Source organism: Schistocerca americana, chromosome 4, assembly GCF_021461395.2.
Source record: "Schistocerca americana isolate TAMUIC-IGC-003095 chromosome 4, iqSchAmer2.1, whole genome shotgun sequence".
NCBI classification, from domain to species: domain Eukaryota; kingdom Metazoa; phylum Arthropoda; class Insecta; order Orthoptera; family Acrididae; genus Schistocerca; species Schistocerca americana.
Genome location: NC_060122.1, coordinates 73261146 through 73284992, shown reverse-complemented (window position 1 = coordinate 73284992; position 23847 = coordinate 73261146). Strand labels below are relative to the sequence as shown.

At 42.5% G+C, this 23847-nt stretch overlaps 1 protein-coding gene and 1 non-coding gene across 2 annotated transcripts in view; one reads left to right on the top strand and one right to left on the bottom strand.

Annotated features, from left to right (window-relative positions):
* Nucleotides 1-23847, bottom strand: part of LOC124613267 (atrial natriuretic peptide receptor 1-like) — an 839102-nt gene that overhangs the window by 632658 nt on the left and 182597 nt on the right. The gene's annotated exons all lie outside the window — the stretch shown is intronic.
* Nucleotides 13743-13816, top strand: Trnas-cga. Its single transcript has one exon. It is a non-coding gene; the product is annotated as a tRNA-Ser (tRNA).

The following is a 23847-nucleotide window of genomic DNA, read 5'->3' as shown; positions in this document are numbered from 1 at the left end:
TTATTAATGCTGAACCTGTATAGCTCTCCCTGGAAGGAACGATCTCACAGTTTTTACAATAAGCCTCTCCGATATCCACAACGCTTCTCTTGTCGTGTTCGATACAGGATTTGTTTAACATCTCTGTAACTCCCTCGTGCTCACTAACCGATTCCTCAAAGAGACGTGCCACATTTCGTTGAACCTGCTCTATATTTTCTATTAATTTACTCTGGTAAGATTACAATACGGATGAGCAACACTCGAGAATCGGTCGATTAATTGTTTCAGCCACTTTTATCGTGGATTATTTACGTTTCCTTAAGAATTTTCCAGTGTATCTCAGCCTGGCATCCTGTTTCCTACAACTAGTTTCATGTTACTATTTCACCTTGTATCCCTTCCAATGGTTATTCATAGGTATTTCACATTTGTTACTACTTCCAATGATTTATCGGAAATAATATTATCCATCAGTAGTGGACCGCACCGCCTTTTTATCCACAATGTGTTATATTTTTAGTTGCGTTCAAGGGTGAACTGCCAGCCCTTGTAGCGTTTCCTCAATTTCGTTTCAGTTTTCTGGCGTTGTACCATCCCTACGTGCAGCAGCGACGTTCGACAACAACCTCTTCTAGCTTCTGACAACACCTTATAAATCCTCCTCCTGTTGAATGAAAGGTTAAATGCTATTTGTTTTATGCAATTAGCAAGAAGACGAAGCAGAATTATCTTAATGACGGGAGTGGGGTAAAATCGATACAATCAACGATTGTTTGTGCGTTACTAACAGAGTGAGTGAGACCATGAAAGAAATATTAGTATTTAGACGCTACTATCTGCTTTGCGCAGCAATGCTTCTTTTAAAAGGATCTGATTCCGCGAAACGAATTTTGAACAAACGTAGGTTCTTTTATTGACTGTGCAATATGCGTTTTAAGGCAAGAGCCATGGCGGTCGATCAGTGACGTCACCGTTTTAGTAACACCGAAATTCATTCGGCTCTCACAGTTATCAGCGTGTGAAAATATTTAAAAGAATGTTTTGTCAGGAAATATTAGTAACATTAAATGAATGTTATACAGCCTTGCAGCATATGTAATTAATCTGAATGGTTCAACAACGTTACCTTCTGCTTTCTGTGCAGACAGAAAAGGAACCAGGAAGTAAATCAATGGCACAAAAAGAACTGAGTTAGACCTACCAACTATTTTAAAACAAAAATGTAGCGACAATATTACACAGAGATTATAATTTCTACATCATTTGAGGTGTTGGGAAGCTGTCGATTCTTTTTCATAACGTCCTATTACAGCGTCAGTTGCCACGTATGTCGAATACATTTGTGGTGTCACTGCAAGACACCACACTTGCTAGGTGGTAGCCTTTTATTCGGCCGCGGTCCGTTAGTATACGTCGGACCCGCGTGTCGCCACTATCAGTGATTGCAGACCGAGCGCCGCCACACGGCAGGTCTAGTCTAGAGAGACTCCCAAGCACTCGCTCCAGTTGTACAGCCGACTTTGCTAGCGATGGTTCACTGTCTACATACGCTCCGATTTGCAGAGACGACAGTGTAGCATAGCCTTCAGCTACGTCATTTGCTACGAACTAGCAAGGCGCCATATTCAGTTCTATAATTATTTCAAGAATGTATTCTGAACAGATAATATTGTGAATCATGTACCGTCAAGAGCGACGTTCATCATTAATGGATTAAAGTTAACTATCAAACTAATTACGTCCGCTTTCTGAATTCTCATTCCTTGTCATGTTCCAGACCTCACGTCAGTATAGTTCTTCCCTCCTCACGACAGCCTGCGTGAGCTAAAACGCGTGCATTTCGGCCTCCACTCGTAACACGGTGTTGGCTCTTCTGCTAACACAAAAACATTCAACACTGTTAGAGTTTAAGCTCACAACAACAGGTATGGTTGAAAGTATGGTTGAAAATAACGAAATTTTACTTATTTTTCGCGTACACGGTATTAGTAAGAATACACTGTTAAATTGTTATGTGATTTGGGAGCAACAGGGTGCGAATCTTAGTACACGGAGCTGTCACCTCCGGCATCAGTAATGACTAACAGGGCGGGCGCCGAGTCGAATAGAGCTGCTGCTTTAGCTCCGCCTCAGCACAATATTTCCACGAGACAGAGACGCCAAGTGCGATCGTCACATGCTGTTTTTGCTCACCGTTGTAGGCGCTGGCTCGCTAATAAGCGCAGGCGCCAAGGAACGCAGACATAACGTCAGCGCAGGCGACGTCAGCACCCAACGCTCCCTGCCGGGAAAATGGGCCACGGACTCGGCACGCAAGGCGCGGAAAAGCGCAGACTCAAGCTGTGGACCCCAGGGAACGCCCGCGGCCACACCGTTGCTTCTCGCCTTTAAACGCTAGGCGCAAATTGAGACGCTTACAGCGGCTGTGGCGCGGCGCGGCGCAGAGCGCATTTTTGTAACTTCACAGGTTGAAATGGGACCGCGGAAATTGCGTCGCGACGCGCCTTCGCCAGGTCGCGCGACGTCGTGGTTGTGGTTGTGGTAGCGTTTCTCGCGCCGCACGCCACGCGAGAGCCCTGCGGAGCAGGTGAGGCGTGGAGCGCGAACGCAGTCCTGCCATGTGCTCACTTCGGCACGGCGCATATGGGCAGTGGAAGTATTGCCCATCTGAAAAATACAGCCTTACTGTATACTGAATTTTATTGTTAGTAAGTAGTGTTTCGTTTATCGCCGTTTAAGCGCTCCATCTCTTTTCGTTAGTGAATATTAGTTTTCTGTTACATATATCTGTGTAGTGCTTTGTTTTGTTTATTATTTTGTTAAGAACAATGCGCAGATCAATAACTGGTGAACCATTAAGCACTGGGATTATATCTTCTACCTTCACAATGTTTTCATATCGTAAGAAGAGACCGATGATACATCGTGAGGGTAGTGAATAAGGAAGAGCCAAACAATGTTATCTACTTGCTGCCTGTTATGCTGACGAACCTCTACGATCTGTTACAAATAGTCGAAAAGGCGTAATCGCCAAAGGTATGACCCCTTTGTGGTCCTGGTAAAAAGCGTCCAAGATCTGAAGTACTTAAGTTCCACTATCAGTACTTGGATATGGATGTTACTAGGTGCATATGGACATCACATTTCCAATGCAAGCTAGAAATAGCAGAAAAGCACTCACGAAGAACAATGTTGTAAGTGGCTCGTCCTGACGAGAAAAAGCATTTCAGCATTAATAAACTAATTATACATCGGGCTACACAAATAAAGAAGTGATCGGTATTATTCCGAAAGTAACAGTATCCGGAATGAGTGCGGTGATTTGACGTATTTAATTTGTTGAAATGTATTGCTAAGAAAGGCAGATCCACTTTCATAACAATGTTTCTCGAACTATGTGAACTCTTCCTCTCATAAGGCACACCTTATAACACTCCCGTCTGCTACTGGTATACCATAACCTTAAAGTTGGAATCAGGTCGTGAAATGAAACTATCTTATTAAAGCAACTATGGTATAAAGCGACAGAGCAGTGCTACCCTCTGAGAGGAATTTTGTTAGGTTGACCGTGCTGTACCTAACGGAGGTGGCTTATCGGAAATGAAAGTCAGAATTACGTAAATATTCGAACAGTAACAAACAAGATTTTTGCCTATCTGCACTGTTTAACGTATAAAGAAAACGGTCGCCAGCCTAACTAGGCAAGAGAATGATTAACATTGTCGTTTAAGAAAGTAGGTATAAGTAACTATAACGGACAAACACAACCTAGACTTGGCCACACGCGAGTGCAATGAACTCTGACACACACATATGTTTTAAGATTGAAGCTAACAACTGGAGCAGCACAAACTATTTGCAAAATTATAAGAGACACCGAAACACCCTATTACTTTCAGGCTTACATAAAGTGAATGGACTTTATAACATTACTATTAATATGCACTTCTAACACACAAGATAGACAAACACTTAGCAAACATAAGTATATAACGTTTCACAACTGCAGCTTTCTCACTTTTACTACAGCGAAACACAATACTGACCAAATTGCAAGAAACTGACTCAGACAACAATGTGATCATTTGCTTTATAAGCCTCAGTCTTAAGAACTTTTAATTTTGAAGTTAGCAACAGCACTTTAAATAGCAGTTTTAATAGGAAAATTATTTTCAGCAAACAACATTTACTTTAACTCACTCCTCACTCTCTTGCCACATTAACTTTAACTTTCTTTTTACTAAGTTCAAGAGGCATTAATTAGCAAAACTCTAGGCTTTAATTTCTTTTAGTAAGGACACTCGGATATCACTTTAGTTCAAACGGAGAGGAACCTGAGAGGTGTTATGATGAGGAGAAAAATCAAGGTAGGTACATAAATTCAGACATAAATTACCTTATATTTGAGCACACTAACACATCCAGTAAGCTGATCCTTCACTGTACATCATTATAGTATTACGTTGCAATGATTGCGCAATGTGGTGGCAACTGCATGTTGGTAGGTGGAATTGCAGGCAGAATTGCTGGACTCTGTCATTTCTTGGTGGCGATGATAGATACAAATTCCAGAATAGTTCCAGCTATTTATCCATCCATCCGAGGCACTGGAAAGCGGCAGGAAAAGCCTCTCTCGGAACCAGCACGATATGCAACATTTACATGACAATGCACAGTTTGGTAGCTCGTCCCCGACTCGCAGCTCGTCCCCGACTGACTATGAGTTCCACCTTTTCTACATAGACCAGCCACAATTTGCGCGCGCTACACAGTTCCATTCCCGAGGGGAACCACAACAACTTTTACATACTGAATAACTGAGAATCCTAAGTGAGGATCAGCAATTTACATAACAGCAACCAAATACATTAAATAAAACAGAACATTTGCACGTATTGACATTTCTACCAAAAATTATTCACACAAAATTACAATCATATACAGTAGGTTTTGTTCCCTCCAAATGGGACAAAGCATTTAAACGACAATATACTACACCGCATAGAATCACACCATGACTCAAAGTTTTTAGAAAGAAAGGAGTATACAGTTTTGTGTTATCTATTCAAACAAAACACATTTACAGAAGCACAGCAATGTAACATTAAATGAAATAAAAGCAAAATAAATCAGTACAGCATTAGAGCTATGGTGTTACAACCTGACTAGCTTCCACATTCCTGTTGCGCGTATTATTCTCAGCTCCTGACAATACACTGACCATTGTATTGAGCGAGGGATCAGTTGCATACTTATCTCAAAGACAACTATTTTATTCGCTAATCACGCACTATCAGTTTGCAAGCCGTAAGTGTGTAACCAGCATCTGACATGTGTGTGTCGTTCTGCCTCAAAGGTACGGCACGGGGTCCCGGGTTCGATTCCCGGTGGCATCAGGGATTTTCACCTGCCTCGAGATCACTGGGTGTTTGTGTTGTCCTCATCATTTCATCATCATTTATGAAAGTGGCGAGATTGGACTGAGCAAAGGTTGGGAATTTGTACGGGCGCTGATAACTGCGAAGTTGAGCGCCCCACAAACCTAACATCATCATCAAAGCTACGCTCGTCATTATTTTAATACTTCTCAGATAAAAGAAAGGAATAAAATCCCTGGGTAGGTTTCTGTTCCAGTCGTTCAGTGTTGAAAATACGATGTGTTACGGGGATTGAACCAAAATTGGTGATTTATTTGTGTGTGAATTAACTTTTCCTCATTCGAAAGAACATGATCATTTATGAGTAATGCCCACAGTCTCTTGGTAACACGTTTAATTGTACTTATTTTGCTAAAACTAAGTATAATTTGCACAAACTCATCTCGCAGCAGCTATTGCAGCGGATTTCTGAAACAGGGTGCCTCATTAAACAAGTAATTGGCGATCCGAGAGCTCAACAGCTTCCGCAAAAGCTCTGTGTCCGTTTGCAGTAACACAAGAGAAAAAATTTCATGTTTATTTTCATACTAGGAAACTCTTGTTTCACTAGCTGTCGATAACTCTTAAAAAATTACAGTCAATGGAAAAAAATGAAATAGAAAGTATAGCTTCTGATATATCGCCATAGATAAAAAAAGTTTCGTTTGTTTACGAACTGGAAAAATACTCCGCTCCTTGTATGTTATCGTTCGCCAAAATCTCGTTTCGATGTCTAGAGCGGATTAAGAGATAAGAGGGATGTTGTGAATGATTCATTCTCGCGGGCGTGCGATCGGCACTGAACGCGCTGCATAGGATCCATTTTCTCGAGACCGGAGGGACATACAGACCTTCTCCAAAGTCTAAAGAAAAATTCAGTATCTTAGCTAAATTTCATACCCAACAACATATGGTGTAACACGGACCAAATGCAAAATCATCGCAACCCAATTTTTCAATGCAAACTTTTCGAATTTTGCCCTGTGTCTTACAAAAATATGTATGTCACAATATGTATGACCGTTAGCGAGATGATAAGCACATCATCACGAAGCTGACATATGACGCTACAAGTGAAGCAAAACTCAAATACTTTTACTGAATAGTTTCTGTAAAATTGTCTGAGGAAGATTATAGGTTTCGCGCGGTTCGAGTTTGTCAACACAGCGCGTCGTCAATCGGCGTATGCGACGTGTATGTGTACGCGTCTCAGTACTCGTTGGAGCAGCCTCGCGCGTGCGGAACGCGCGCGTCAGGCTGTAGTGTCGTGTCACGTCACACTTCCTATAGGAGTCTCAATTTGCGCTTAGCCCAACTGTCCTGGATTTGAATCTCCATCTATGTTAACTCGTTGCATTCGTTTGCAAGCCAGAAAAATCTGTTGTTGCCGAACACCGTCTTGAGAGAGGACTCGACAAGATCCACGGAGAACATGATCCTCTCGTGCGCGTCCACGTCATGGTACCGCATCATGAAAGAAGCAGTCGACTTAATAACAAAGACATGGGATTTCATCCCACCAAAGCACGGCAACTAACACTGGCAGCACCGTGGCACCATCGGTCGCAAACAAACGAATCCAACGAGTTAAACACAGATGGGGAATCGAAGCCAGGACCGTTAAACCGAACGCTTTAGCTGGATCCGTGACTTGCAGCTGGGCCTCCATGTGTTGATAATGTGAAGACCGCGTACACTTTTCTAGCGAGTCAGCGCGTAAACTGGCGATCCGCAGCAGCAGGCTACAGTCCCAACTGAAGATGACGAGCAGCTGACTCGTGGAAATATCGCCAACTTTAGACTATACCTCGGGACACAACGCACGTGAACCTTTCAAGTAGCCATTATGTTGGGAAAGCATCAGTCTGCACATGTGGTACCTCTACGGGGAGCAGATGGTTAACCGGACATACGAGTTCCATAGACTTCGTAACAAGAGAAATAGACTTATGCTCTCTCACGTTTTTATGGGAATGTCTGGACCAGCAGACAAAACCGACGGTTGGCAAGTTTACCCACTATACAGACTCTGCGGCCTCTACGAGGACTGAATAACGAGCCAGCAAAACACTGGTGAGAGATACAACCTGCTTGGGAAGAATCAGACCCGGGTGGCTGCCATGGGTGGACAACATAATGCGATCGCTACGGAATGGACGCGGCAGCCCGTCACGCCAAGTCAGATTTCCAAGGCCCATCGCCTTAGATCGGAAGAAGATAGACCACTCAGACGAACTGTAATCTCACAGACATTCCACTGAGTGACGCTGCGACATTAATGTTGCAAAATGGATTAAATTTGACGCACACTCCAAAGACTTTGCCCATCAAGATTTTATCAGTGCGTTGAGCAGGCTGTCTTGAAACTTGCCAGGGAGACTGCTGAAGAAATCGGGCGAGAGACTTACGGAGCCGTAACTAGGATGCTCGAAGCTAATCAGAGCGTCAGCATTAAAAAAGGAACATCATTTTGATAACTAAAAGAAACTACAAAAATACTAATCTCATCTACTTGCGACGCTACAGTACTGTCTGCGAAATCTTATTTTGGCAAGACAGATTTACTGCAAGTCCCGGCATATCGTCGTCTCCCAAAGAGCTCCACGGATGCAGAACAACGGAAGACATCTGGCTTACTCAAATCCAATTACTTTGGTGCCCATCTTAAATTTTCTACCAAGACTTTATGGCCCACCATTTATACGTAAAGGAGAAGTTCCCCATCGATCCAGTGTGAGCAATATAGAAATGAGAACATATTACCTAGCAAAACATCTAGCTTATCTTTTGAGTACTTTTGCAGTGAAATGTGAACACCATATTCGGAAGTAAAAGCTGGCCGCTGTGGCTGAGCGGTTCTAGGCGCTTCTGTCCGGAACCGCGCTGCTGCTACGGTCGAGGGTTCGAATCCTGCCTCGGGCATTGATGTGTGTGATGTCCTTAGTTTAGTTAGGATTAAGTAGATCTAAGTCTGTGGGACTGATGACCTCAGATGTTAAGTCCCAGAGTGCTTAGAGCCATTTGAACCATTTCGGAAGTCAAAGATTTTATGGGGTAACTGAAGAACCTGCACCACTGAAGAACCGACGCATTAGTGAGACTCGGCATGGTATCTTTGTTCACACGAGTCCCTCTGATGGATTCACTACAACTCAGAGCAGCTAAGGTGGAACAAGCCAACTCACATCATTCCAGACATTTATTTATCTCTATTCACTTTTTATTTGACCATCGATTTTGAGCAAACACACAGTGTAGTTCTTTGCCCCTCATAGCAGCTAACCTTCTTATGGGAGACGTCAAGGGTAAAGCAGTTCAGTCGGTGAAGCCGACTCCTTGGGTCGCAGAACGGTCCGCAGACCACACACACAGTCCTGTGTCTATAAGCTACGAGTTGCCATCACTTGCCCTAATGCTGCTTTATACTCGGACTCCACCTGCTTCAGGCCGAAAGAGCTTATCAGCAGAGCTTCGCTATGTATGCTCTGTGTTTGTCGAGAATGAGTACTCCGATAAGAAGTTCCGTAATGCAATTCGAACAACATGCAGTAAACCTTGAGAACAGCCAGAACAAACGGAGTATGATTTTTACCCTAATGTTGGTGGTATGCCTTTTAAAGAGCAGGTGTTCAAGAATAAGAGTGCAAATGATGATGCGTTCCGCTGAAGCCGACCTAGATCTGAGGAGGCTAGTAGTGTATAAACTCCGGTGCCAGTGCGGGAAGTCTTAACATTGGGCAGACGTGTCGCACTGTTAAAGACAGATGTGATAATCGTAGACGTCGTTCTACATTGGGTTAGTCAGAAAATTGTACTGTTGCTGACCACTGTCTTGACACGGGACACGGGACGATGTATGGAAAGCCTGAGATCCGCTCCTTCGCCTTCTTGTACTGGGGTCCATCATTAAGACAAAAGAACAGAGACTCGAGATTGTTGTTGGTTGTTTTTGGACAAGGAGACCAGACAGCGGGGTCATCGGTCTTATCGGATTAGGGAAGGATGGGGAAGGAAGTCAACCGTGCCCTTTCAAAGGAACCATCCCGGCATTTGCCTGGAGCGATTTAGGGAAATCACGGAAAACCTAAATCAGGATGACCCGACGCGGGACTGAACCGTCGTCTTCCCGAATGCGAGTCCAGTGTCTAACCACTGCGCCACCTCGCTCGGTGGAGACTCGAGATGATGGCACATAATATGAGAGCTTTGTGCCAACATTAAGTGCTCAAGAAATAGTTTTATACGTTTGGAAATGTATATTTGCTGCTGGGTTCTTACTTTTAATGGTACCTAACGGGATAGTAACTGTATATTCTTCATAATGAAGCCCCTAAACATTTTGTGGTAAATACATAATACATTTTCAACAACTGAAGCGTAACATTCTCGGTACTGATTCATGAAAAAGTTGTACGATGGCTTCACAACAGCTAATCTAATAAGTTCATTTTTTGTCTTTTATTATCAGTGTCCTTTTTCTTTGATTTCTCTGAATATTGCTCATTACGTTTGTTTTCATTCCCTGATATTTTTGTTACTCCCCACCACATTTGCAACTTCACTGGTTTTAATTTATTCTTTTACTGTTCTCCAAGGATCCACGATTCACAGATTTAGCTTAGATCACACCAAATAAATAAGCCGACATTTTAATCTTATTTCTGTGCTAAGACTCTTTATTTCTACATTAGTTCTTAATCATTAATTTTAACGTCTGACGTCTGGCTGCTGTTTTGATTAGTGAATGCACTACCCAAATAGCATAAATAGTGCACATGTTTCAGTTATGTTCACTCTTCTAAAGGTAGTTTTCAAATGCTTATTTAGTTTTTGCTTATCACGTTTTTGTTTCATTTGTATTTAGCTTATCGTTGGCTAGGGCGTCCAGCAAAATCTGTAGCACTTAATTTTGTGGATTGGCAGGAGCCAACCCACGGAGTTTGGAGGAAGCCGAAAGGCACGCGTTTAAGCTCACGCAGGCTGGCGTGAGGTCTGGAACAGGACAAGGAAATGAGACTAACAAAAAACGTACGTAGCTGCTGCAATACTTAACTTTAATCAATAATTGGTGAACATCGCTCTTGACGGCACATGTTTCACAGCATCAATAGTAACTGGTAATGGAGCCTTGCTAGGTCGTAGCAAATGACGTAGCTGAAGGCTCTGCTAACTATCGTCTCGGCAAATGAGAGCGTAATTTGTCAGTGAACCATCGCTAGCAAAGTCGGCTGTACAACTGGGGCGAGTGCTAGGAAGCCTCTCTAGACCTGCCGTGTGGCGGCGCTCGGTCTGCAATGACTGATAGTGGCGACATGCGGGTCCGACGTATACTAACGGACCACGGCCGATTTAAAGGCTACCACCTAGCAAGTGTGGTGTCTGGCGGTGACACCACACTTAATTCGTATTCTTTTCAGAACCTCTTAACATTCTAAGCATTAAAAGGTTGACTCTGTTTGCAGATTTACATTTCATTACGTCATGTGATACCATGCGTTGGGGTAATTGACATTCAAAGGTAAATTTTTCCATCTGCACTACAAATTGTATGCAGCGTAAATTGAAGAACGTATTATAGAAGCCTGTTCAAAGATATGTTTCTCAGTATATTTATTAGTTAGTGAAATGTGACGTAAGTAATATATCTCTGTCAAGGCAACAGCACAGTTCATGAAAACAGTAGCAGGAAGAAGGACAATCTTTATAAAGGCTGAGCCACTCGCCTGAGTACAGAAAGCTATTCATGACTCAGGACCAAACATTATCAGAAACTTGCCAGCAACCCTGAAGAGCTTAGCTGCGAGTATAGTATTAATATTTCTGACTGACATTGTTCCAAGAAACATCAGGACCGTTTTTAATTTATTCGAGGCACATAGGTAATCATTGTTCTACAGAGTAGAACGAATTCCATCAAACTACGGGTGTGAGTGATGAAAGTGGTACTGGCCAGCAGCTGACAAATCTTGGGACATAATAAATGGAAAAAAGAAGTGCTCCGACAGAAATCTTTTAGCTTAGCAGGAACGTGGCTACATCGAATTTCACCGAAAAGTCTCAGCATGTCGACCTGACGAGTAACGCTGGAGGACACTGATTCCATTTCCTTTCATTGAATTAAACTGCGTCTGCGACTGGGATACATCGCATCGCAGCAGTGACGGGCCAGAGGCTTTAAGGAGAACGTCTGAAGACTCTGGAAGCAATAAGCCGGTACGCTGTCCCACTCGAACTGTCAGCGCTTGTACTGAAACTTCTAATAGCAGCTATATACCATTAGAATGAAGAAAAAAATTTTAGTTGCAGTTTCTTGAATTTCGCGACTCTGTTAATAAACTCCTAGAAGCCTAGACTAACCTCATCATCTCCTAATTTTTTTATTATTTCAAGTGGAAATTACTGTTGTCTGTAAATGAAATAACTTTCACTAAATAACCATGACACTTTCTGTAATTCTCGTGTTAGACCTTTACTGAATATTACTATTCCCAGTCTTTCCCAATGTCCTCATATTTATTGAATTTTGCGTCTTATATCGTTTGGTAGCTTTTAAAAATCTTAATAACTACAATTTGAGCCTGAATTTTTACTTGACAATACATTGTTTTAATTGTGTTAAGAAGAACATTTATATATATGTATATCTGGTTCAGATTATGTATTGTATTTTTATGTGAGATTGTCAAAAACTCAGGACTGAACATCTCCAAACGGCATTACCAAATCAAAGATTGAATAACGTACGAGGTAAATTGTATGTTTACTTCACGCCTCTATTAGGTGCTTATTGATTTGTTAATTTTTCATCAATGTCTGTCACTATTGCTGTGTTTTCATAAGTACTATTACCTACCAGTAATACATGTGAGGAGCATCCTCTGAGTTGAATTCTATTCCATAGCTCTTCGACAAAAGCGTTGTCACATGCATTCCCGAAGTCTATGAAACCAAAGTGCGTTTCAAGGTTAAATTCTCTTTACTTTTCGGTTATCTGAGGTAAAACGAAAGTTGTACCGATAGTGGAGCGTCCTTCCTAAAAGCCATTCGCTGTTTGGTGAACGTAATATTACATTACTCTACTATCTTTGACTCTGGAAACGAGAAATTGTCGGAACCGCGCTGATGCTACAGTCGCTGGTTCGAATCCTGCCTCGCGCATGGCTATGTGTGATGTCTTAGGTTAGTTAGGTTTAAGCAGTTCTACGTGTAAGGGACTGATGACCTCAGATGTTGAGTCCCATATTGCGTACAGCCATTTGAACCATTTTTTTGAACAAGAAACTGTAAATACTTCTCTCATGCAGTCAAGTGTTGTGTAGCAAACAGTCATCTAATTTCTATCTAAGCTCGAACAGCTGCTACATGAGAGCGCCAGCCAACGACCCTCGAATTTTCTTTCTTGGCCAACTACAACATGGCGGTTACAAATTCGCACGGGAGTCCAAAGTAAAATACTTTCCAGCTATACTCCCCCGTAAATCTATTACATCGGGAGTGGAAGATTACTGAAAAAAGAACATTTCTTCCACAACTCGTGGAAGAAACGGCGCTAATTCTGCCTTCTAATTTCAATTTCAAGTGTGATCCAAACATGGACAGACAGATTATAAAGTTGGTTCTGCCTGATTTTCGCTTACACTTCACTCGTTCATTTTAGTTGTGAAAACGTCTTGAGATAAAGTAAACATCGATAACTTAGGTACTATGTCAGTCAAAAACTGGTTCAAATGGCTCTGAGCACTATGGGACTTAACTTCTAAGGTCATCAGTCACCTAGAACTTAGAACTAATTAAACATAACTAACCTAAGGACATGAAACTTCATGGCAGATTAAAACTGTGTGCCCGACCGAGACTCGAACTCGGGACCTTCGCCTTTCGCGGGCAAGTGCTCTACCATCTGAGCTACCGAAGCACGACTCACGCCCGGTCTCACAGCTTCACTTCCGCCAGTATCTCATCTCCTACCTTCCAAACTTTACAGAAGCTCTCCTGCGAATCTTGCAGAACTAATACTCCTGAAAGAAAGGATATTGCGGAGACATGGCTTAGCCACAGCCTGGGGGATGTTTCCAGAATGAGATTTTCACTCTGCAGCGGAGTGTGCGCTGATATGAAACTTCCTGGCAGATTAAAACTGTGTGCCCGACCGAGACTCGAACTCGGGACCTTTGCCTTTCGCGGGCAAGTGCTCTACCAGCTGAGCTAGCGAAGCACGACTCACGCCCCGTCTCACAGCTTTACTTCTGCCAGTATCTCGTCTCCTACCTTCCAAACTTTACAGAAGCTCTCCTGCGAATTTGATACTGGCAGAAGTGAAGCTGTGAGACCGGGCGTGAGTCGTGCTTCGGTAGCTCAGTTGGTAGAGCCTTGCCCGCGAAAGGCAAAGGTCCCGAGTTCGAGTCTCGGTCGGGCACACAGTTTTAATCTGCCAGGAAGTTTCATATCAGCGCACCTCCGCTGCAGAGTGAAAATCCCATTCTGGAACCTAAGGACATGTCACACATCCATGCCCGAGGCAGGATTCGAACCTGCGACCGGAGCGGTCGCTCGGTTCCAGACTGTAGTGCCTAGAACCGCTCGGCCACCCTGGCCGGCTATGTCAGTCAGATTTTAAAGCGCTTATAATGCATGGTACCAAATGATCCGACAATGCAAGTGTCACAGGAACAGCGTTGAAATCATTTGCTCTGACACATCAGTCTATGTAAACAAAAATGTAAATGTTCGTTTGTTCAAAATCGTGTGTCTCTGAAAGTTCTGGAATGACTGTGTGGTGTGCATACTGTAAGACCTTCAGTACACACACCATCGGATTATTTGACTTGTCGCTCTAACGAAGTAGGCGAGTGTCAGCAATATGTCTCGTGGTCTTATCGTGGCGTGTTTATCTTCTGCTGTTGGGTCAGACGATAGAAATGCCACTTGCACGCTTAGAGTACCAGATTGATGGTGACCAACTATAAACAGAACTCGGTTAATTTTCACACACATTTATTAAAATAACAAGCATAAAAATTACTTAACTTGGTTCTGGATGCTATTTACAATTGACAATCTGAAGTTCCTTTGGTATTGGTACGTTAATCTTATTCTCACATGTATCTCTGATACTTGACAAAACTGTCTATACAATTATCATCATGGCTATGTACAGGAATATGGTAATCTTATTAGGCGCAGACTGAAACTTGACTATAGACTGGAACAGAGAAATGTAGAACTCGTACAGACTGCTACAGACTAATGAAGACTGACTAATCGGCGGTCTGTACACTCGTTATAATACCTCGCGTGTTCATGTATCACTGCGCGAGTGTGATCCGAGAGGAGAAAAGGTTCTACGTTAGCGGCAATCTCATTGGCTGCGTTACATATTAATACGCGGATCAGCGGAAGCAGAATTTGGTCCGTCTCTATGGCAGCGCCATCTCATAGTGCAGAGACGGATGAGCGCTGCGCCTGCGCTGTTGTGCTTAGCGGGGCGCGCTCTAGTGGGAAAGTTGTGTACGCGCTGACTACGCGGAACTATGTACACAACAGACTGCTTTGAAATTTTGGCACAAGGTAGCACCGTGATACAGGCGTATTTTAAACACATATTTCACTTTTTAACATTTTTTTTGTAACAACATTTCTCTGTTATAAAATTTATAAAAGAATTATATTATTATATAACAAAAAAGTAGTCATATAAAAGCATACGCATATTTGAATGTAGCGTTGTGTTAAAATTTCAAAGCATTCGGTTAGAAACGTTCGACGATTTGTGATTAGGAACATTTACAGTCTCTAAAGTACAAATGTAGATGTTCGTTTCTTCAAAATCTCCCAAAGTTCTTCACGGATTATTTTTAAATTTTGAAACAATTTTACGCTAGAATACACGTGTTTATAGACCTACTGGACCGATATCTGGTATACATGTAATATATGTGTAATAAAAGAGTAAACGTTATAAAAATGTAAATGTTGGTTTGTTCAAAATCGTTAGTCTCCGGAAGTTCTTGACAGATTGCTTTGAAATTTTGATACAATGTTCCAGTGATATGTGTGTTTGTTTCTATTTACCTATTTTTAAATATATGCATTACACAAATTTATATGAATTTAATAATATCGAAATGTTATAAAATATACTACAGTGAAACGTTGTTAACAGACAGGAAAGTTGTACTTATGGTGTACTGGTTTACGATTAGAATACTACTACTGCTACTACTACAACTACTACTGCAGAAGCTGAATTTGCAGTAACAGTAGACAAGGTTGAAGGTCAGAGAGACTGAGGAAGTGGAGGAGTGGGAGGAAATGGACATAGAAATCTGGAAGGGGAAGAATGACATAGAGAGGGGGCAGGAGAAGGTGGACAGAGAGAGGGGGAGGAGGTGACGGACAGGGGAGAGAAGTAGATTAGGACATACATCCAATTCCCATATATAGTGGAAATGGCTGCGTTCTATTTTCTTTCTTTTCCATTTAAACAGACTGAGCAACAACAAAGCTTGGTCTGGTACAACTAGTTAAGATTATAAAATTTACGTCTAAACTACGGAAGTACAACCTGCGCAGAAAAAGTGCATCACTTAGTACAAATTACGAGGGTTGCAACTTAAATGGTGGCAACTATTTATTCACAACCAATGCAAAAGAGTTACATGTTTGCAACTTTTCTTGTCCTTCAAAGTAGTCACCAACCTTGTGTAGAACCCGTTGCCAGCGATGTGGAAGGCGTAGTATACCGTTAGCAGAGCCTGTACTGTTGATGGTGCGAATGGAGTGGTCTACTGCCTGTCGAATCTCTAGAACAGTTCTGAAGGGAATGCCACGAAGTGGTTCCTTCATCTTCGGAATCAAATGAAAGCCACAAGGACTTAAGTCCGGGGAGTATGGTGGATGGTACTGCACTTCCCAGTCCCATCGACCGAAGAGAGCAGCCACAGCTTGCGCTGTATGCGCCCGAGCACTGTCGTGCAAAATGATGGGTTTTTGCGCAGAAAGTGTCGCCGCTTCTTTCGCAAAGCTGGTCGCACATGATGCTCCAAAAACAAACAGTAATGCTGTGCATTGACGGTCTGCCGTGAAGGAACGTAATGCGTTAGGACAACACCATCAGAGTCGTACACGAGAATCACCATTACTTTAGACCGCTCCATTCGCACCATCAACACAACAGGTTTTGCTAACGTTATACTACACCTTCCAAATCGCTGGCAACGGGTTCTACACAACGCTGGTGACTACTTTAAAGGAAAGAAACAGGTGAAAACATGTAAGACTTTTGTATCGGTTGTGAATAAATAGTAGCCACTATTTAAGTTCCAACGCTCTTATAATACATACGGTTACACACTTGGCATCTGAAGTGATTCACAGCCAAGAGCTTATGTTGCCACTCTGTGTAAAGAGATAAGGAGATCCACTTCCAATGCGACCATGAATTTCTCTAAAAATGGTTGAAATGGCTGTGAGCACTATGGGACTTAACATCTGAGGTCATCAGTCCCCTAGAACTTAGGACTACTTAAACCTAACTAACCTAAGGACATCACACACATCCATGCCCTAGGCAGGATTCGAACCTGCGACCGTAGCGGTCGCGTGGTTCCAGAGTGAAGCGCCTAGAACCGCTCGGCCACCCAGGCCGGCCATGAATTTCTCTGCAAAGTACATTAAATGAAGTGTTTTTAAGGTAGCAGTCTGCATTTTTGACAGCAATATGTCTCTATTTTAATAACAGAGAGTCGTGTACAACGTGACGATTAAGGGATTTCGAACACCGTGTTGCAAATAACTGTATATTTGCCGAGGGTCATAGACTGAACATCCGCCTTCCTGATTTTAAATTAACGAATTGGTCATAGCTCCGTGTTTCCATTTGCAGGAGCAAAATCAGACAAAATCGCGATAGAGAGCGACATTTTTTGAAGGAGGCTGTTATTATGCTCGTGTATGTATGTGTGTGTGTGTGTGTGTGTGTGTGTGTGTGTGTGTGTGTGTGTGTGTGTGTGTTATTTAATGAAGTATTGCCATATTTTGATGCTCTAATACGTTGCTGCTTCAGATATTGCCTCGGTGACATAAGGTTTACAACCCGAAATATGCAAACAATCCTTAATCGCTTATAGACCGATTTAGACGTATTGTATAAATACAGCATGGCGGCCGATGTAGGCGCTACGAGTCTTCAGACACGAGAGCACTACGCTCGAAGCCCACCGTCCACCCTCCCGGTAGCACAGAGATCTCCGGTAACAAAGTACCCAACGATCCTCAGAGGTGATGATGTGCAGTTCGCTCCCTCACACACAATCTCGGCGACCTGCTGCTCTCCAGACGTTCTCGCCCAGAATCGGCTGCCGGCGCGTGTAACGGCGCCTTTGTCGGCCATGAATAATGCAGCCACGGCGGCGGCGCAGAGAGGGCGCAGACGCCTGCCCGCCGTTGGCGCCGACTGCTCTGCACTGCCTGCTCACAGCAACTGACTTACCGCTCCCAGCTGAGGCAGTCCCCCAGTGACTGGTTCCGTGGCTGCCAGATGCTTCGTTAGACCACAATAACAAGCCACCAGATCCAAACTCTGTTTCCGGAAAAATGTAACGCTAGCTATTAGTCAAAGAAAATGAGCGTTGGGTTAGAGGCAGCGATCCCTCACTTTCATCCAGAGGGTTCCTAGTGGAGGCTGTTTGCCATTGAGTTCCTCCGAAATTGGAAGGAAGTGTTGTTTTTGTCGTGTGGCCGAATTCCTACATCTGCATACGTAATTTGTAAGCCGCCGAATGGTGCAGGGCGAAAGGTACCCTAAACCATTATTAGCCAATGCCTCTTCTGTTCCATTCGCAAACAGGGGGAGGGAAAAACTACTGTCTATATGTTTCCCTAATAGCATGCAGCTTTACTGTATGATTAAATGATGATGGCGTCCTCTTGGGTAAAATATTCCGGAGGTAAAATAGTTCCCCATTCGGATCTCCGGGCGGGGACTACTCAAGAGGACGTCGTTATCAGGAGAAAGAAAACTGGCGTTCTATGGATCGGAGCGTGGAATGTCGGATCCCTTAATCGGGCAGGTAGGTTAGAAAATTTAAAAAGGGAAATGGATAGGTTAAAGTTAGATATAGTGGGAATTAGTGAAGTTGGCAGGAGGAACAAGACTTTTGGTCAGGTGAATACAGGGTTATAAATACAAAATCAAATAGGGGTAATGCAGGAGTAGGTTTAATAATGAATAAAAAAAATAGAAGTGCGGGTAGGCTACTACAATCAGAATAGTGAACGCATTATTGTGGCCAAGATAGACACGAAGCCCACGTCTACTACAGTAATACAAGTTTATACGCCAACTAGCTCTGCAGATGACGAAGAAATTGATGAAATGTATGAGGATATAAAAGAAATTGTTCAGGTAGTGAAGGGAGAAGAAAATTTAATTGTCATGGGTGACTTGAATTCAAGAGTAGGAAAAGGGAGAGAAGGAAACATAGTAGGTGAAAATGGATTGGGGTTAAGAAATGAAAGAGGAAGCCGCCTGGTAGAATTTTGGACAGAGCGTAAATTAATCATAGCTAACACTTGGTTCAAGAATCATGAAAGAAGGTTGTATACATGGAAGAACCCTGGAGATACTAAAAGGTATCAGATAGATTATATAATGGTAAGACAGAGATTTACGAACCAGGTTTTAAATTATAATACACTTCCAGGGGCAGATGTGGAATCTGACCACAATCTATTGGTTACGAACTGTAGATTAAAACTGAAGAAACTGCAAAAAGGTGAGAATTTAAGGAGATGGGACCTGGATAAACTGAACGAACCAGAGGTTGTACAGAGATTCAGGGAGAATATAAGGGAACAATTGACAGGAATGGGGGAAAGAAATACAGTAGGAGAAGAATGGGTAGCTTTGAGGGATGAAATAGTGAAGGCAGCAGAGGAACAAACAGGTAAAAAGACGAGGGCTAGTAGAAACCCGGCACGGACTTCAATGCGAGATGCCTTTAATAGGTTCCACAACGAAACATTGTCTCGAAATTTGGTAGAAAATCCAAAGAAATTCTGGTCGTGTGTAAAGTACACAAGCGGCAAGACGCAGTCAATACCTCCGTTGCGCAGTGCCGATGGTACTGTTACCGACGACTGTACCGCTAAAGCGGAGTTATTGAACGCAGTTTTCCGAAATTCCTTCACCAGGGAAGACGAATGGAATATTCCAGAATTTGAAACACGAACAGCTGCTAGTATGAGTTTCTTAGAAGTAGATACCTTAGGGGTTGCGAAGCAACTCAAATCGCTTGATACGGGCAAGTCTTCAGGTCCAGATTGTATACCGATTAGGTTCCTTTCCGATTACACTGATACAATAGCTCCCTACTTAGCAATCATATATAACCGCTCGCTCACCGATAGATCTGTACCTACAGATTGGAAAATTGCGCAGGTCGCACCAGTGTTTAAGAAGGGTGGTAGAAGTAATCCATCGAACTACAGACCTATATTATTGACGTCGGTTTGGAGTAGGGTTTTGGAGCATATACTGTATTCAAACATTATGAATCACCTCGAAGGGAACGATCTATTGATACGTAATCAGCATGGTTTCAGAAAACATCGTTCTTGAGCAACGCAGCTAGCTCTTTATTCGCACGAAGTAATGGCCGCTATCGACAGGGGATCTCAAGTTGATTCCGCATTTCTAGATTTCCGGAAAGCTTTTGACACCGTTCCTCACAAGCAACTTCTAATCAAGCTGCGGGCCTATGGGGTATCGTCTCAGTTGTGCGACTGGATTCGTGATTTCCTGTCAGGAAGGTCGCAGTTCGTAGTAATAGACGGCAAATCTTCGAGTAAAACTGAAGTGATATCAGGTGTTCCCCAGGGAAGCGTCTTGGGATCTCTGCTGTTCCTGATCTATATAAATGACCTGGGTGACAATCTGAGCAGTTCACTTAGGTTTTTCGCAGGTTATGCTGTAATTTACCGTCTAGTAAGGTCATCCGAATACCAGTGTCAGTTGCAAAGCGATTTAGAAAAGATTGCTGTATGGTGTGGCAGGTGGCAGTTGACGCTAAATAATGAAAAGTGTGAGGTGATCCACATGAGTTCCAAAAGAAATCCGTTGGAACTCGATTACTCGATAAATAGTACAATTCTCAAGGCTGTCAATTCAACTAAGTACCTGGGTGTAAAAATTGCGAACAACGTCAGTTGGAAAGACCGCAGAGACAATATTGTGGGGAAGGCGAGCCAAAGGTTGTGTTTCATTGGCAGGACACTTAGAGACACTAAAGAGACAGCTTACACTACACTCGTACGTCCTCTGTTAGAATATTGCTGAGCGGTGTGGGATCCTTACCAGGTGGGATTGACGGAGGACATCGAAAGGGTGCAAAAAAGGCAGCTCGTTTTGTATTATCACGTAATAGGGGAGAGAGTGTGGCAGATACGATACGCGTGTTGGGATGGAAGTCATTAAAGCAAAGATGTTTTTCTTCGGGGCGAGATCTATTTACGAAATTTGAGTCACCAACTTTCTCTTCCGAATGCGAAAATATTTTGTTGAGCCCAACCTACATAGGTAGGAATGATCATCAAAATAAAATAAGAGAAATCAGAGCTCGAAGAGAAAGGATTAGGTGTTCGTTTTTCCCGCGCGCTGTTCGGGAGTGGAATGGTAGGGAGATAGTATGATTGTGGTGCGATGAACCCTCTGCCAAGCACTTAAATGTGAATTGCAGAATAATCATGTAGATGTAAATGTAGATGTAGATGAAACCCTTGTGTAACAGAAGAAATATTGATTTTAATTGACGAAAGGAGAAAATACAAATGAAGCAGGCAAAAAGGAATACAAAGTCTCAAAAATGATATCGACAGGAAGCGCAAAATGGCTAAGCAGGGATGGCTGGAGGACAAATCTAAGGATGTAGAGGTTTATCTCACTAAGGGTAAGATAGATACTGCCTACAGGAAACTTAAAGAGACCTTTAGAGAAAGGAGAACCACTTGCATGAATATCAAGGAAACCCAGTTCTAAGCAAAGAAGGGAAAGCAGAAAGGTGGAAGGAGTATAAACAGGGTTTATACAAGGGCGATGTACTTGAGGACAATATTATGGAAATGGAAGAGGAGGTAGATGAAGATGAAATGGAAGATATGATAATAGAGTAGACAACATCCCATTAGAACTACTGACAGCCTTGGACGTGCCAGTCCTGACAAAACTCTACCATCTTGTGAGCAAGATGTATGAGACAGGTGAAATACCCTCAGACTTCAAGAAGAATATAATAATTCCAATCCCAAAGAAAGCAGGTGTTGACAGATGTGAAAATTACCGAACTATCAGTTTAATAAGTCACAGCTGCAAAACACTAACGCAAATTCTTTACAGACGAATGGAAAAACTGATAGAAGCCGACCTCGGGGAAGATCAGTTCGGATTCCGTAGAAATGTTGGAACACGTGAGGCAATACTGACCCTACGAATTATCTTACAAGGGAACCTCCCCATAGCACCCCCCTCAGATTTAGTTATAAGTTGGCACAGTGGATAGGCCTTGAAAAACTGAACACAGATCAATTGAGAAAACAGGAGGAAGTTGTATGGAACTGTGAAAAAATAAGCAAATTATACAAACTGAGTAGTAGTTCATGGGATGATAAGCAACATCAAGGACAGTGGGATCGCACGAGCTCCGTGGTGTCGTGGTAACGTTAGCAGCTGCGGAACGAAAGGTACTTGGTTCAAATCTTCCATCGAGTGAAAAGTTTAATTTTTTATTTTCAGTTTATGTGACAAACTCCTATGTTTTCATCACTTTCTTGGGAGTGATTATCACATCCACAAGAAAACCTAAATCGGTCAAGGTAGAATAATCTTTTTACCCATTCACCAAGTGTACAAGTTAGGTGGGTCGACAACATATTCCTGTCATGTGACGCACATGCCGTCACCAGTATCATATAGAATATATCAGATGTGTTTTCCTGTGGAGGAATCGGTTGACCTATGACCTTGCGATCAAATGTTTTCGGTTCCCATTGGAGAGGCACGTCCTTTCGTCTACTAATCGCACGGTTTTGCGATGCGGTCGCAAAACACAGACACTAAACTTATTACAGTGAACAGAGACGTCAATGAACGAACGGACAGATAATAACTATGCAAAAATAAAGAAAGTAAAATTTTCACTAGAGGGAAGACTTGAACCATGGACCTCTCATCCTACAGCTGCTAACACAACCACGGGACCACGGCTCTCCTTAGCATATGCTTTCCATGATGTTGCCTATGCATCCCATGGACTACTCAGTTTGTATATTTTGATTATTTTTTCACAGTTCCACACAACTTCTTCCTGTTTTCTCGATTGGTCTGTGTTCAGTTTATCAAGGCCTATCCACTGTGCCAACTTATAACTAAATCTGAGGGGGGTGCGATGGGGAGGTTCCCTTGATAGAAGAAAGGTGTAGGAAAGGCAAACATATGTTTCTAGCATTTGTAGACTTAGAGAAAGCTTTTGAAAATGTTGACTATAATACTCTCTTTCAAATTCTGAAGGTGGCAGGGGTAAAGTACAAGGAGAGAAAGGCTATTTACAATTTGTACAGAAAGAATCGAGGGGGTATGAAAGGGAAGGGAAGCAGTGGTTGGGTTGTAGCCTCTCCCGATGTTATTCAATCTGTATATTGAGCAAGCAATAAAGGAAACAAAAGAAAAATCCGGAGTAGGTATTAAAATCCATGAAGAAGAAATAAAAATTTTGAGGTTCGCCGATTGAATAGTAATTCTGTCAGAGACAGCAAAGGACTTGGTAGAGCAGCTGAACGAAATGGACAGTGTCTTGAAAGGAGAGTATAAGATGAACATCAACAAAAGCAAAACGAGGATAATCAAATTTCGTCGAATTAAGTCGGGTGATGCTGAGGGAATTAGATTAGGAAATGAGTCACTTAAAGTAGTAAAGGAGTTTTGCTATTTGGGGAGCAAAATAACTGATGATGGTCGAAGTAGAGAGGATATAAAATGTAGACTGGCAATGGCAAGGAAAGCGTTTCTGAAGAAGAGAAATTTGTTAACATCGAGTATAGATTTAAGTGTCAGGAAGTCATTTCTGAAAGTATTTGTATGGAGTGTAGCCATGTATGGAAGTGAAACGTGGACGATAAATAGTTTAGACAAGAAGAGAATAGAAGCTTTCGAAATGTGGTGCTACAGAAGAATGCTGAAGATTAGATGGGTAGCTCACATAACTAATGAGGAGGTATTGAATAGAATTGGGGAGATGAGGAGTTTGTGGCACAACTTGACTAGAAGAAGGGATCGTTTGGTAGGACATGTTCTGAGACATCGAGGGATCACCAATTTAGTATTGGAGGGCAGCGTGGAGGGTAAAAATCGTAGAGAGAGACCAAGAGATGAATACACTAAGCAGATTCTGAAGGA